Source organism: Triticum aestivum, chromosome 4D, assembly GCF_018294505.1.
Source record: "Triticum aestivum cultivar Chinese Spring chromosome 4D, IWGSC CS RefSeq v2.1, whole genome shotgun sequence".
Taxonomy (NCBI): domain Eukaryota; kingdom Viridiplantae; phylum Streptophyta; class Magnoliopsida; order Poales; family Poaceae; genus Triticum; species Triticum aestivum.
The window spans coordinates 312,070,167-312,086,761 of NC_057805.1; positions in this window are offsets into that span (position 1 = coordinate 312,070,167).

Genomic DNA, 16,595 nt, shown 5'->3' on the forward strand with positions numbered 1-16,595 from the left:
TCCACATGGAATAATCTTTGTGCTTGAGATGCAGCTCTGAGATGGATACTCCAGTCGACTTGCACCTCGTCGTCCTTGCAGATAAGGGTGGAGCGCGCGTTGTACTTGTGACGCGGCTCTGAAGGAGAAGGTTGCAGTCGACCTGCACCTCGTCATCCTTGCAGATAGGGATGGAGTGCACGTTGCACTTGTGACGCAGTCCCTAAGGAGAAGGTTGCAGTCGACCTGTACCTCGTTGTCCTTGCGGATAGGTATGGAGCGTACGTTGTACTTGTGATGCAGCTCCGAAGTAGAAGGTTGCAGTCGACCTGCACCTCGTCGTCCTTGCGGATAGGGATGGGTTTCAAACTTAGGCGAGTACTGGAATGCAGCTAAGCCCCCGAGTGGGAGGGTTGCTCACCACTCGGTAGAATTTTTCAAACTTAGGCGAGTACCGGACTGCAGCTAAGCCCCCAAGTGGGAGGGTTGCTCACCACTCGGTAGGATTTTTCAAACTTAGGCGAGTACTGGACTGCAGCTAAGCCCCCGAGTGGGAGGGTTGCTCACCACTCGGTAGGATTTTTCAAACTTAGGCGAGCACTGGGCTGCAGCTAAGCCCCCGAGTGGGAGGGTTGCTCACCACTCGGTAGGATTTTTCAAACTTAGGCAAGCACTGGACTACAGCTAAGCCCCCGAGTGGGAGGGTTGCTCACCACTCGGTAGGATTTTTCAAACTTAGGCGAGCACTGGACTGCAGCTAAGCCCCCGAGTGAGAGGCTTGCTCATCACTCGGTAGGATTTTTCAAACTTAGGCGAGTACTGGACTGCAGCTAAGCCCCCGAGTGAGAGGCTTGCTCATCACTCGGTAGGATTTTTCAAACTTAGGCGAGTACTGGACTGCAGCTAAGCCCCCGAGTGAGAGGCTTGCTCATCACTCGGTAGGATTTCTCGAACTTAGGCGAGTACTGGACTGCAGCTAAGCCCCCGAGTGAGAGGCTTGCTCATCACTCGGTAGGATTTTTTAAACTTAGGCGAAACGGATTCGCGGTTAAGCCCCCGAGTGAGAGGCTTGCTCACCACTTGGTAGGATTTTTTAGACTTAGGCGAAACGGATTCGCGGCAAAGTCACCCATTGGGGGATTTCAGACGCAAACAAAAGCAACAACAATCGTTTAAGAAGACTGTAAAGCTCTTGTCTTTGATAAACAAACTACAAAGGTATTTCTTATTACATCTCATCTGAATGAGTACTTAAGTATAAAAGGGGCGGAGCAGCTCCGCATTCCAAGCCCGTGGCTCATCTTTCTAATGCTCGACATTGTAAAGATGGTATGCTCCATTGTGGAGAACTCTGGTGACAATGAAGGGACCTTCCCAAGCAGGGGCGAGCTTGTGTGGTTTCTGCTGATCCACTCGAAGAACCAAGTCTCCCTCTTGAAAGGCTCGGCCCCTCACGTTTCTGGCATGGAATCGACGCAAGTCTTGCTGATAAACGGTCGACCGGATTAAGGCCATCTCTCTTTCCTCCTCTAGGAGATCGACTGCGTCCTGCCGGGCCTGTTCTGCTTCATCTTCAGAGAAGAGCTCGACTCGGGGTGCATTGTGAAGCAAGTCACTCGGTAGAACAGCTTCAGCTCCATAGACCAAGAAGAATGGAGTTCGGCCAGTCGACCGATTGGGAGTTGTCCTCAATCCCCAAAGAATTGATGGAAGTTCATCGACCCAGGCGCCTGCTGCGTGCTTGAGATCATGCATCAGTCGGGGTTTCAGTCCTTTGAGAATCAAGCCATTTGCTCTTTCTGCTTGTCCATTCGACTGGGGGTGGGCAACTTAAGCATAGTCAACTCGTGTGCCTTGGGAAGCACAGAAAGCTCTGAACTCATCAGAATCGAAGTTCGACCCGTTGTCATTGATGATGCTGTGCGGAACTCCATATCTGAATGTCAATTCTCTGATGAAGCTGACGGCAGTACTAGCTTCAAGATTCTTGATAGGCTTGGATTCAATCCATTTGGTAAACTTGTTGACTGCTACAAGCACATGAGTGAAGCCGCTCCTACCAGTCCTCAGGGGTCCAACCATATCCAATCCCCGAACAGCAAAGGGCCAGACGAGTGGAATGGTCTTCAGGGCTGACGCAGGCTTGTGGGACATATTGGAGTAAAACGGGCAGCCTTCACATTTGTCGACTATATCTTTCGCCATTTCATTTGCTCGTGGCCAATAAAATCCAGCTCGGTATGCTTTGGCCACAATGGTCCGAGAGGACGCATGATGGCCACAGGTCCTCGAGTGGATGTCGTTGAGGATCACTCGACCTTCTTCTGGTGTTATGCATTTCTGGCTGACTCCGGTTATGCTTTCCGTGAACAGTTGTCCTCTTATCACAGTAAAGGCTTTGGATTGACGGACGATCTATCGAGCCTCTTCTTCATCCTCTGGGAGTTCCTTCCTAAGGATATACGCAATGTATGGCACTGTCCAGTCGGGAGTGATGACCAAAACCTCCATGATCAGGTCGACCACGGCTGGGACTTCGACTTCAGTCGGATCTGTGGCACTCTTAGGCTTCGGGGGCTCTTCAGTGAAAGGATCTTCTTGAACTGAAGGTGTATGAATGTGTTCCAAAAACACGTTGCTGGGAATGGCTTCCCTCTTGGAACCTATCTTTGCCAAATCATGGCTTCCCTCAAACTTCTTTTCCAACTTCCTCACCGCATTGCAGTAACAGTCATAGCTGGGCTTCTGACGTCCCACTCCTTCATCACTTGATTGACTACCAAATCTGAGTCGCCGTAGACCATGAGGCGACGGACGCCGAGTGAGATGGCCATACGTAACCCATATAAGAGTGCTCCATATTCCGCTTCGTTATTGGAGGAATCAAAGTGAATCTGGAGAACATATCTGAGCTTGTCTCCTCGGGGGGATACCAGTACCACCCCAGCACCGGAACCATTCAACATTTGGAGCCATCAAAGAACATGGTCCAGTGCTCCGAGTGGACTTGAGTCGGCAGTTGCTGTTCGATCCACTCGGCGAGGAAATCTGCTATTGCTTGGGACTTGATAGCTTTATTTGCCTCAAACTTGATATCCAAGGGAAGGAGTTCAATCGCCCACTTTGCCACTCGACCAGTTGCATCTCTGTTTTTCAGAATCTCTGATAATGGAGCGTCGCTGACGAATGTAATGGAGTGGTCAGAGAAATAGTGTGCAACCTTCTTCGTGGTCATATAAATCCCATAAACAAGCTTCTGATAATGTGGATATCTTTGCTTTGATCTAGTCAAAACTTCAGAAACATAATATACTGGGCGCTGAACTTTATAGGCTTTTCCTTCTTCTTCCCGCTCGACCGTAAGTACTGTACTGACAACTTGTCCAGTGGCTGCAATGTAAAGTAGTAAAGGCTCTTTGCTGATTGGGGCAGCAAGCACCGGCTGGGTGGAAAGCAGGGCTTTGAGCTCTACAAACGCTGCATCAGCTTCAGGAGTCCTCGAACTTATCAGACTTTTTCATCAGTCGGTAAAGAGGTAATGCCTTTTCACCGAGGCGAGAAATGAACCGACTTAAGGCGGCCAAACAACCAGTAAGCTTCTGGACATCGTGCACACGCACAGGGCGTTTCATCCGGAGTATGGCACCAACTTTCTTTGGGTTAGCGTTGATCCCCCGTTTGGAAACGAGGAAGCCGAGTAATTTTCCGCCCGGAACTCCGAATGTGCACTTTGATGGATTAAGCTTGATATCATACCTTCTGAGGTTGGCAAAAGTTTCAGCAAGGTCAGCCAACAGGTCGGAACCTTTACGTGACTTGACCACAATGTCATCCATGTATGCTTCCACATTCCGACTGATTTGAGTGAGTAAACACTTCTGAATCATCCTCATGAATGTGGCTCCAGCGTTCTTCAAGCAGAATAAGCATCCAAAAAGGACAAGCGCTCACACCCCGGAGTCGAGTCAACTATTTGGTCGATGCGGGGGAGAGGAAAGTGATCTTTCGGGCAGGCCCGATTGATATGCTTGAACTCAATGCACATGCGAAGTGAGTCGTCCTTCTTGGGGACCATGAAAACATTGGCTAGCCACTTGGAGTGGTAAATCTCTCGGATAAACTCAGCTTCTAGGAGCCGAGCCACTTCTTCACCGATTGCTTTTCTCTTCTGTACGGTGGACCGTCGAAGATGTTCTTTCACTGGTTTCACTTTTGGGTCGACTCGCAAACGGTGCTCAGCCAGCCCCCTGAGAACACCCGGCATGTCAGAAGGTTTCCATGCAAAGATGTCCCAGTTCTCACGGAGGAACTGGATGAGCGCTTCTTCCTATTTGGAGTCGGGTGTTATCGAAATGTGAGTCGGAGCAGCATTGGGATCGGTCTGGTGAATATGAATCGGCTTCGTTTCACCAGACGACTGAAATGCTGAATCCGTGGCAGGCTTCTTAGCTCGCAACAAATCACTCGGATCTGCATTTTTTTGATACTCCTACAATTCCACTACTGCCATTTGCGCATCGGCGATCTTTGAGCCCTTCTGGAAGCACTCTTCTGCCTTCTTCCGATTGCCAGTGATCACTCCTTTAGGACCAGGCATCTTCAATTTGAGGTACACGTAACATGGTCAAGCCATAAAACGTGCATAAGCCGGCCTGCCCAGAATAGCATGATAAGCACTCTGGAAATCCACGACTTCAAACATCAACTTTTCTTTGCGGTAATTCTTGGAATCACCAAAAACCACATCGAGGGCGATCTGGCCGAGTGACTCAGCCTTCTTGCCAGGAATAACTCCATGGAAACTCATATTGCTTTCACTGAGTCTGGACATCGGAATGCCCATTCCTTTCAAGGTCTCCACATACAGTATATTCAGTCCACTGCCACCATCCATCAGAACCTTAGTCAACCGAGTGCCTTCGACGACTGGGTCGACCACCAATGCTTGCCTCCCAGGGGTGGCTATGTGTGTCGGGTGATCAGACTGGTCGAATGTAATGGCAATTTGAGACCACTTCAAATAACTGGGCGTTGCCGGAGCGACCATGTTCACTTCTCTGTTGATGACTTTCAGTCGACTTTTGCTCTCAACATCAGCAAAAGTCATCAGAGTGGAATTGACGTGGGGGTAACCATCATCGTCCTCTTCCTTATCCTCAACTTTGTCCGATTCTTTCTCGTTCTCTTTGGGATGTTTCTCTCGGAACTGCTGGATTAGGAGCCGACACTGTCGAGTGGTATGTTTCGGGTAAATGAGATTACCCTCTTCATCTTTTTTGGTGTGAATGTGGCATGGTAAATCCAACACATCATTTCCATCTTGATCTTTTACTTTCTTGGGGTTCCATGGCCCTTTGGGCTTCCCCTTGAACTTTCCTTGAGTCACGGCTAAGGCTTCTCCGGGAGCAGCTGGCTCGGCTTTGCGCTTCTGCTTCCGACTGGAGTTCCCTCCTCCGGTTTCGTGGGCGACTGTTTTGTGCTTGCCACTCCGGAGCCGATCCTCCTCTTCACCATTGGCATACTTGGTGGCAATTTCCATCATTCGACTCAGAGACATATCTCCGGTCCGACCGAACTTTAGATTCAATTCTCGATACTTGACACCTTCCTTGAAGGCACAAACTGCTTGGTGATCAGACACATTCTCCACCGTGTGGTGCAACGTGATCCATCTCTGGATATAATCCCTCAAAGTTTCATTCAGCTTCTGCACACAAGATTGTAGCTCTGTTAGCCCTGCTGGCCGTTTGCATGTACCTTCAAATGTTCTGACAAACACTCGGGCAAGCTCTTCCCAGCTATAAATACTGCCAGGTGCTAACTGATTCAACCACGCTCTGGTCGAGCCCTCCAACATCAGAGGAAGGTGCTTCATGGCCACTTCATCATTGCCACCACCAATTTGCACAGCTACTCAGTAGCCTTCAAGCCAAGTGTCACGCTTGGACTCACCAGTGAATTTGCTGACTCCAGTCGCCAACCTGAAGTTGGGAGGAATCACTGCTGCTCTGATGGCTCTACTGAAACAGTCGGGACCTGAAACATGCACTCTGCTGCAGGTCGGGTAATCTCTATCGTGGCCATCTCTGTGTGCCCTGTTCCTGTCAACCAGACCTTGAACGAGAATGGATCTCGTGTCAAAGCCCGGCTCCCGGGGGTCGACTGGAATCCTTCACCCTCCACTGTGAGGGCGTCTGTCATCGTGTTGCCGAGGCGTGTACGACCCACTCCTTGGGGGAGGTGTGGGCGCTCGACAACGATCATACTGCTCACGGTTTCTGTACTGATCCTATCGATCTCCACGCCCCTCACGTCTTGGAGGCGATCTTGGGCTGTGAGCCGACTGAACTGTGTCTGCCATTACAGATCTACTATGAATCATATTCCGAGACTGTGACACTGATGTGTTCTGCTCCCCCGCCGCCCGGAGCAAAGCCCGGATCTGCATCAAACCCCTGCCAGCTTCCGACTGGGAAGGCTGAATCGACTCTGCTATTCGGGCCGCAGCTGTGAGATTCTGGATCGGGGTTCGATATACCTGGGTGGGAGGTGGAAAAAGTTGACGTCGACTAGACTCAGGAACCCGCTGCCGAGCACGCTCGTCGAGTGCGTGCTGGAGGTTCTCCAGTCGAGTGCGCTCAGCCAAGTTGGCCAAGCACGCCTCTTCCAAGGCCCGGGCCTCGGGGGTTTCTCCAACGATAGGAGTGTGAAGTGCATCCATGTTACGGCGGCGAAGCTCTTCCCTCTGCTGCGAAGAGAGGGGCTCGGGGCGGTACTCCTCGTGGACGCGTGACGGATTGCCTCCGCCATCACCACCGTCGTCGCGGGGAAAGCCAGGGGGACTGCACGGTCCGTTGACCATCAGGACTTCCGCCGCGGGGTCACTGCTGTCGCACTCGGATGCAGTCTCGACGGAGCCAGTCGAACAGGCCGTAGGGAGTTTCGTCGGGCTCGATTGCCGCGACTTGGGGGGTGGCCGACTGGCGAGCCACCATGTGCCTCACCCACCGCTGGAGCCTCGACCGACCGGAACGCTTGCGCCGGTGGGCAGCAGGGAGTGAAGACGCCACAGGAACCGACCGATACTGGGTCGACGGCTGCCGCAGGAGGACGCCGCGGACGCACGCGTGAAATTGCGTTGCCCCGCGGATGGGGAGCACCTCGACGTTGAGTGGAGCCTCTTGGAGCCAAGCGGAGTCGTCGGCGACGAACACGAGCGCGCCGAGACGGATCTCACGGCCCTCGGCCAATCCTCCGCCTGAAACCATGCTGATGGGGATCGGAAAAATTGCAACTTCTCCAACAAGTCGCTAAGACACCTGCCCCACGGTGGGCACCACCTGTCGTGGTTCTAAGTCTGACAGTAGAATAGGGGGTAGGAATGTAGAGGCAAGATCTCAGCTATGGAGAAGTTGTACGCACGAGTTTTACGAGTTCAGGCCCTTCTCGGAGGAAGTAGCAGCCCAACGTCTCGGTGCCCGGAGGCGGTCGACTGGATTATATGCGTGTGTGTTACAGGGGGTGCGAACCCTTGTGCCAGTGGAGGGGGTGGCTTATATAGAGTGCGCCAGGACCCCAGCCAGCCCACGTTACAAGGAGTTCCATGTTCATCAAGAAGGAGCGTTACAGGTAACGTCTGTAATAAAGTGTTATAAGTGACTATTAAGTCTAGGAGTTAATGCCCGACTGTTGTTGTGTAGAGTGACTTTAGGTCTTTTGTCCGTCAAGTTTTTCTTGTTTCGGTCGAGTGACCTTGAGTCCTCCGAGTGGAAATGTTTCTGGTCAAGTGGATGCTGATACCCCTCGAATGCTTCTGGCTTTAGAGTGATGTCCTTGGGGAGGGTATTTAGGTTAGGCCTGTGACCCTACCCTAGGTACATGTCCTCATCACCAGGCGCGCCCTCCACCCTTGCGGGCCCCCTATTGCTCCACCGACGTACTTCTTCCTCCTATATATACCTACGTACCCCCAAACGATCAGATATGGAGCCAAAAAACTACTTCCACCGCCGCAACCTTCTGTACCCACGAGATCCCATCTTGGGGCATGTTCCGGAGCTCCGCCGGAGGAGGCACCCATCACGGAGGGCTTCTACATCAACACCATAGCCTCTCCGATGAAGTGTGAGTAGTTTACCTCAGACCTTCGGGTCCATAGTTATTAGCTAGATGGCTTCCTCTCTCTTTTTGGATCTCAATACAATGTTCTCCCCCTCTCTCGTGGAGATCTATTCAATGTAATCTTCTTTTGCGGTGTGTTTGTTGATTGTGGATTTATGATCAAGTTTATCTATGAACAATATTTGAATCTTCTAAATTCTTTTATGCATGATTGGTTATCTTTGCAAGTCTCTTCGAATTATCAGTTTGGTTTGGCCTACAAGATTGATCTTTCTTGCAATGGGAGAAGTGCTTAGCTTTGGGTTCACTCTTGCGGTGTCCTTTCCCAGTGACAGTAGGGGCAGCAAGGCACGTATTGTATTGTTGCCATCGAGGATAACAAGATGGGGTTTTATCATATTGCATGAATGTATCCCTCTACATCATGTCATCTTACTTAAGGCGTTACTCTATTCTTACGAACTTAATACTCTAGATGCATGCTGGATAGCGGTCGATGTGTGGAGTAATAATAGTAGATGCAGGCAGGAGTCGGTCTACTTGTCTCGGATGTGATGCCTATATACATGATCATACCTAGATATTCTCATAACTATGCTCAATTCTGTCAATTGCTCAACAGTAATTTGTTCACCCACCATAAAATACTTATGCTCTTGAGAGAAGCCACTAGTGAAAGCTATGGCCCCCGGGTCTATTTTCATCATATTAATCTTCCAACACTTAGTTATTTCCTTTGCCTTTTATTTTACTTTGCATCTTTATCATAAAAATACTAAAAATATTATCCTATCATATCTATCAGATCTCACTCTCGTAAGTGACCGTGTAGGGATTGACAACCCCTTATCGCATTGGTTGCGAGGATTTATTTGTTTTGTGTAGGTGCGAGGGACTCGCGCGTAGCCTCCTACTGGATTGATACCTTGGTTCTCAAAAACTGAGGGAAATACTTATGCTACTTTGCTGCATCACCCTTTCCTCTTCAAGGGAAAACCAACGCAGTGCTCAAGAGGTAGCAATACTCCAATGTCTCACGTCAAGTATCCGTGGGTATGATTATACGATATGCATCACACAATCTCAGATTCATCTATTCAACCAACACAAAGAACTTCAAAGAGTGCCCCAAAGTTTCTACCGGAGAGTCAAGACAAAAACGTGCGCCAACCCCTATGCATAGGTTCATGGGCGGAACCCGCAAGTTGATCACCAAAACATACATCAAGTGAATCAATAGAATACCACATTGTCACCACGGGTATCCCACGCAAGACATACATCAAGTGTTCTCAAATCCTTAAAGACTCAATCCGATAAGATAACTTCAAAGGGAAAACTCAATCCATTACAAGAGAGTAGAGAGGGAGAAACATCATAAGATCCAAATATAGTAGCAAAGCTCGCGATACATCAAGATCGTATCACCTCAAGAACACGAGAGAGAGAGAAAGAGAGATCAAACACATAGCTACTGGTACATACCCTCAGCCCCGAGGGTGAACTACTCCCTCCTCGTCATGGAGAGCGTCGGGATGATGAAGATGGCCACTGGTGAGGGATCCCCCCTCCGGCAGGGTGCCAGAACAGGGTCCCGATTGGTTTTTGATGGCCATAGAGGCTTGCGGCGGCGGAACTCCCGATCTATTCTATTCCCCGATGGTTTTAGGGTATATGGAGATATATAGGCGAAAGAAGTCGGTAAGGGGAGCCACGAGGGCCCCACGAGGGTGGACGGCGTGCCCAGGGGGTAGGCGCGCCCCCTGCCTCGTGCCTTCCTCGTTGCTTCCCTTACGTGCACTCCAAGTCCCCTAGATTGCTTCCGTTCCAAAAATAACTCTCCCAAAGGTTTCATTCCGTTTGGACTCCGTTTGATATTCCTTCTGCGAAACACTGAAACAAGGGAAAAACAAAAACTGGCACTAGGCTCTGGGTTAATAGGTTAGTCCCAAAAATAATATAAAAGTGCATAGTAAAGCCCATTAAACATCCAAGATGGATAATATAATAGCATGAATACTTCATAAATTATAGATACGTTGGAGACGTATCAGCATCCCCAAGCTTAATTCCTGCTCGTCCTCGAGTAGGTAAATGATAAAAGAAAGAATTTATGAAGTGTGAATGCTAGCAGGTGCATATGTTTGATCAATGATAATTTAAATCACCTTTTCTAGCATCATTATATGTCATAACAGTGCTCAACTCATAGAACTTCGCATGATCAAGTAACAAACTATTCACATGTTAAAGTATAGATCATAAACTTTCTTGAAAACTAACAAACCGTGTTATTAGTCATCAAACAATTACAATTCATCTTATTTTCAGGAAGAGTCTATGTCAGAGCTTTGATTCAGCAAACTTCACATACTCAACTATCATTTAGTCTTCCATGATTGCTACCACTCAAAGCATATTTTTAGAACAAATAGTATTCATCGAACACAGAGAAAGATAGGGGCTTAATGTTTCGCCTCCCAACCTTTTACCTCAAGGGTAATGTCAACAATAATAATTCATGCTCAAATATATTTGAATGGCCATATATGCTTAGATCTTTCCATCACATGATGCTTGCCAACTAAAAAGTAGGTTGGAATGAGAAGGAATACTACTGACTCTTGCATAAAAGTAAAAGATAGGCCCTTCGCAGAGGGAAGCAGGGATTTGCAGAGGTGCCAGAGCTCGAAGCAAAAACAGAGATGAAAATAATTTTGAGAGGTATGCTTTCATTGTCAACATAACGACCAAGAGTTCCCAATATCTTCCATACTACATACATTATAGGCGGTTCCCACGCAGAAAGTTAAAGTTTTTACTCCCCCTCCACCAACATTCACACTCCACGGCTTGTCCGAAACAACGGGTGCCGTCCAACTATCAACATCCTGGGGGAGTTTTGTTTAAATTATTTGCGATTTTGTTTTTGATCATTTGATCATAGGACTGGGCATCCCAGTTACCAGCCATTTTCTCGTGAATGATGAGCGGAGTCCACTCATCGTGAGAATAACCCACCTAGCATGGAAGATACTGACAGCCCCTAGTCGCTACATGAGTGATTCGGGCATACAAAACAGATTATTATTTGAAGGTTTAGAGTTTGGCACATGCAAATTTACTTGGAACGGCAGGTAAATACCGCATATAGGTAGATACGGTGAACACTCATGGAAGAAACTTGGTTCAACGAATTTGGATGCACAAGCAGTATTCCCGCTTAGTACAGATATTTTGGCTAGCAAAGGATTCTAAATAGCAAGCACCACATGTTAGAGGGATCCATAACAATATAACCTATACAAATATACCCAAACATAACTCATTATGTTGTCTTCCTTGTCCAACTTCAACTAATTTGCTCAAGTTTGAAAATAATTAATGGGGCTCACAATCATAGAAGATGTCCAAGATAGTATTATATGTGAAATCTCTCTTCCTTCAATATTCTTTCATGAATTGTTCAAGTAACCAATACAATGTTTGCTAACCTTCAATAAATTTACCACCTCTACTTCTTATATGTGAAGTCATTACTCCCCATGGGAAAGGCATATGGAACATATATAATTTCAGATTTATGACATTCAAATCATTCTACCATTTACTCATAGGATATAAGTGAAGTACATGAGTAAATGACAAACTACTCCAGAAAGATATAAATGAAGATCAATGAGTAATTAAATAATTACGTAGCTATGTGAAGACTCTCTCTCATTTAAGAATTTCAGATCTTGATATTTTATTCAAACAGCAAGTAAAGCCAAAGAAAATAAAATGACGCTCCAAGCAAAACACATATCATGTGGTGAATAAAAATATAGCTCCAAGTAAAGTTACCGATGAACGAAGACGAAAGAGGGGATGCCATCCGAGGCATCCCCAAGCTTAGGCTTTTGGTTGTACTTGAATATTACCTTGGGGTGCCTTGGGCATCCCCAAGCTTAGGCTCTTGCCACTCCTTATTCCATAGTCCATCGAATCTTCACCCAAAACTTGAAAACTTCACAACACAAAACTCAACAGAAAACTCATAAGCTCCGTTAGCGAAAGAAAACGAAACACCACTTCAAGGTACTGTAATGAACTCATTCTTTATTTATATTGGTGTTAAATCTACTGTATTACAACTTCTCTATGGTTTATAAACTATTTTACTAGCCATAGATTCATCAAAATAAGCAAACAACACATAGAAAACAGAATCTGTCAAAAACAGAATAGTCTGTAGTAATCTGCATCAAACGCAAACTTTTGGAACTCAGAAAAATCTAACAAAATAGGAAGATCTAGATAATTTGTTTATTGATCTACTGCAATTAGAATCAGTATTTTATCACTTTCGATTTTTAACAATTGTTTTCGTGAGCAGAAAGTTTATGTCTTTTTCAGCAAGATCAAATAATTACCATCCAAGAAGATCCTATAGGTCCTACTTGGCACAAACACTAATTAAAACATAAAACCACATCTAACCAGAGGCTAGATGATTTATTTATTCCTAAACAGAACCAAAAAGCAAGAAACTAAAATAAAGTTGGGTTGCCTCCCAACAAGCCCTAACGTTTAACGCCCCTAGCTAGGCATGATGATTTCAATGATGCTCGCATCAAAGATAAGAATTGAAACATAAAGAGAGCATCATGAAGAATATGACTAGCACATTTAAGTCTAACCCACTTCCTATGCATAAGGATTTTGTGAGCAAACAACTTATGGGAACAATAATCAACTAGCATAGGAAGGTAAAACAAGCATAACTTCAAAACATTAACCACATAGAGAGGAAACTTGATATTATTGCAATTCCTACAAGCATATGTTCCTCCCTCTTAATAATTTTCAGTAGCATCATGAATGAATTCAACAATATAACCATCACATAAAGCATTCTTTTCATGATCTACAAGCATAGAATTTTTGTTACTCTCCACATAAGCAAATTTCTTCTCATGAATAGTAGTGGGAGGAGCAAATTCAACAAAATAACTATCATATGATACTTCATTCACATAATCAATTTGATCATTCAAATAATGATGACAAGTTTCATGGATATCATTATTCTTTATAGCATACATGTCATCACAATAATCATCATAGATAGGAGGCATGCTTTCATCATAATAAATTTGCTCATCAAAACTTGGGGGACTAAACATATCATCTTCATCAAACCTAGCATCCCCAAGCTTGTGGCTTTGCATATCATTAGCATCATGGGTATTCAAAGAATTCATACTAACAACATTGAAATCATGCTCATCATTCACATATTTTATGCCAAGCATTCTATGTAATTCTTCTTCTAGTACTTGAGCACAATTTTCCTTCCCATCATTTTCACGGAATGCATTAAAAAGATGAAGCATATGAGGCACCCTTAATTCCATTTTTTTGTAGTTTTATTTTATAAACCAAACTAGTGATAAAACAAGAAACAAAAAGATTCGATTGCAAGATCTAAAGATATACCTTCAAGCACTCACCTCCCCGGCAACGGCTCCAGAAAAGAGCTTGATGTCTACTACGCAACCTTCTCCTTGTAGACGTTGTTGGGCCTCCAAGTGCAGAGGTTTGTAGGACAGTAGCAAATTTCCCTCAAGTGGATGACCTAAGGTTTATCAATCCGTGGGAGGTGTAGGATGAAGATGGTCTCTCTCAAACAACCCTGCAACCAAATAAAAAAGAGTCTCTTGTGTCCCCAACACACCCAATACAATAGTAAATTGTATAGGTGCACTAGTTCGGCAAAGAGATGGTGATACAAGTGCAATATGGATGGTAGATATAGGTTTTTGTACTCTGAAAATATAAAAACAGCAAGGTAACAAGTAATAAAAGTGAGCACAAACGGTATTCCAATGCGTTGAAACAAGGTCTAGGGTTCATACTTTCACTAGTGCAAGTCCTCTCAACAATAATAACATAATTGGATCATATAAATATCCCTCAACATGCAACAAAGAGTCACTCCAAAGTCACTAGTAGCAAAGAAAAAACGAAGAGATTATGGTAGGGTACGAAACCACCTCAAAGTTATTCTTTCTGATCGATCTATTCAAGAATTCGTACTAGAATAACACCTTAAGACACAAATCAACCAAAAACCTAATGTCACCTAGATACTCCAATGTCACGTCAAGTATCCGTGGGTATGATTATACGATATGCATCACACAATCTCAGATTCATCTATTCAACCAACACAAAGAACTTCAAAGAGTGCCCCAAAGTTTCTACCGGAGAGTCAAGACGAAAATGTGTGCCAACCCCTATGCATAGGTTCATGGGCGGAACCCGCAAGTTGATCACCAAAACATACATCAAGTGAATCAATAGAATACCCCATTGTCACCACAGGTATCCCACGCAAGACATAGATCAAGTGTTCTCAAATCCTTAAAGACTCAATCCGATAAGATAACTTCAAAGGGAAAACTCAATCCATTACAAGAGAGTAGAGGGGGAGAAACATCATAAGATCCAAATATAGTAGCAAAGCTCGCGATACATCAAGATCGTATCACCTCAAGAACACGAGAGAGAGAGAGAGAGATCAAACACATAGCTACTGGTACATACCCTCAGCCCCGAGGGTGAACTACTCCCTCCTCGTCATGGAGAGCGTCGGGATGATGAAGATGGCCACTGGTGAGGGATCCCCCCTCCGGCAGGGTGCCGAAACAGGGTCCCGATTGGTTTTTGGTGGCTACAGAGGCTTGCGGCGGCGGAACTCCCGATCTATTCTGTTCCCCGATGGTTTTAGGGTATATGGAGATATATAGGCGAAAGAAGTCACTAAGGGGAGCCACGAGGGCCCCATGAGGGTGGGGGGCATGCCTAGGGGATGGGCGCGCCCCCCTGCCTCGTGCCTTCCTCGTTGCTTCCCTTACGTGCACTCCAAGTCCCCTGGATTGCTTCCGTTCCAAAAATAACTCTCCCGAAGGTTTCATTCCGTTTGGACTCCGTTTGATATTCCTTTTCTACGAAACACTGAAACAAGGGGAAAACAGAAACTGGCACTGGGCTCTGGGTTATTAGGTTAGTCCCAAAAATAATATAAAAGTGCATAGTAAAGCCCATTAAACATCCAAGATGGATAATATAATAGCATGAATACTTCATAAATTATAGATACGTTGGAGACGTATCAGTGATGCACAGCAACGAGAGGGGAGAGTGTTGTCTATGTACCCTCGTAGACCGTAAGCGGAAGAGTTATGACAACGAGGTTGATGTAGTCGTACGTCTTCACGATCGACCGATCCTAGTACCGAAAGTACGGCACCTCCGTGATCTGCACACGTTCGGCTCGGTGACGTCACACGAACTCACGATCCAGCAGAGTGTCGAGCGAGAGCTTCGTCAGCACGACGGCATGATGACGGTGATGATGAAGCTACCGGCGCAAGGCTTCGCCTAAGCACTACGACGATATGACCGAGGTGGATTTTGGTGGAGGGGGGCACCGCACACGGCTAAGAGATCAATGATCGACTTGTGTCTCTATGGGGTGCCCCCCTCCTCCATATATAAAGGAGTGGAAGAGGGGGAGGAGGCCGGCCTCCTAGGCGCGCCGCAAGGGGAGTCCTACTACCACCGGGGGTAGGATTCCACCCCTTCCATGAGTAGGAGTAGGAGGGAAGGAAGGAAGAGAGAGGGGGAAGGAAAAAGGCCCCCCTTCCTAGTCCAATTAGGACTAGAGGGGGAGGGACGCGCGACCTGCCCTGGCCGCCCCTTCCTCTCTCCACCAAGGCCCATGAGGCCCATTACACTCCCCGGGGGGTTCCAATAACCCCCCGGCACTCCGGTATTCGTCCAAACTTACTCGGAACCCTTCTGATGTCCAAACATAGTCATCCAATATATCGATCTTTATGTCTCGACCATTTCGAGACTCCTCGTCATGTACGTGATCATATCCGGGACTTCGAACTACCTTCGGTACATCAAAACACATAAACTCATATTACCGATTGTCACCGAACGTTAAGCGTGCGGACCCTACGGGTTTGAGAACTATGTAGACATGACCGAGACACGTCTCCGGTCAATAACCAATAGCGGAACCTGGATGATCATATTGGCTCCTACATATTCCATGAAGATCTTTATCGGTCAAACCGCATAACAACATTCGTTGTTCCCTTTGTCATCGGTATGTTACTTGCCCGAGATTCGATCGTCGGTATCTCAATACCTAGTTCAATCTCGTTACCGGCAAGTCTCTTTACTCGTTATGTAATGCATCATCCCGCAACTAACTCATTAGTCACATTGCTTGCAAGGCTTATAGTGATGTGCATTACCGAGAGGGCCCAGAGATACCTCTCCGACAATCGGAGTGACAAATCCTAATTTTGATCTATGCCAACTCAACAAGTACCATCGAAGACACCTGTAGAGCACCTTTATAATCACCCAGTTACATTGTGACCTTTGGTAGCACACAAAGTGTTCCTCCGGTATTCGGGAGTTGCATAATC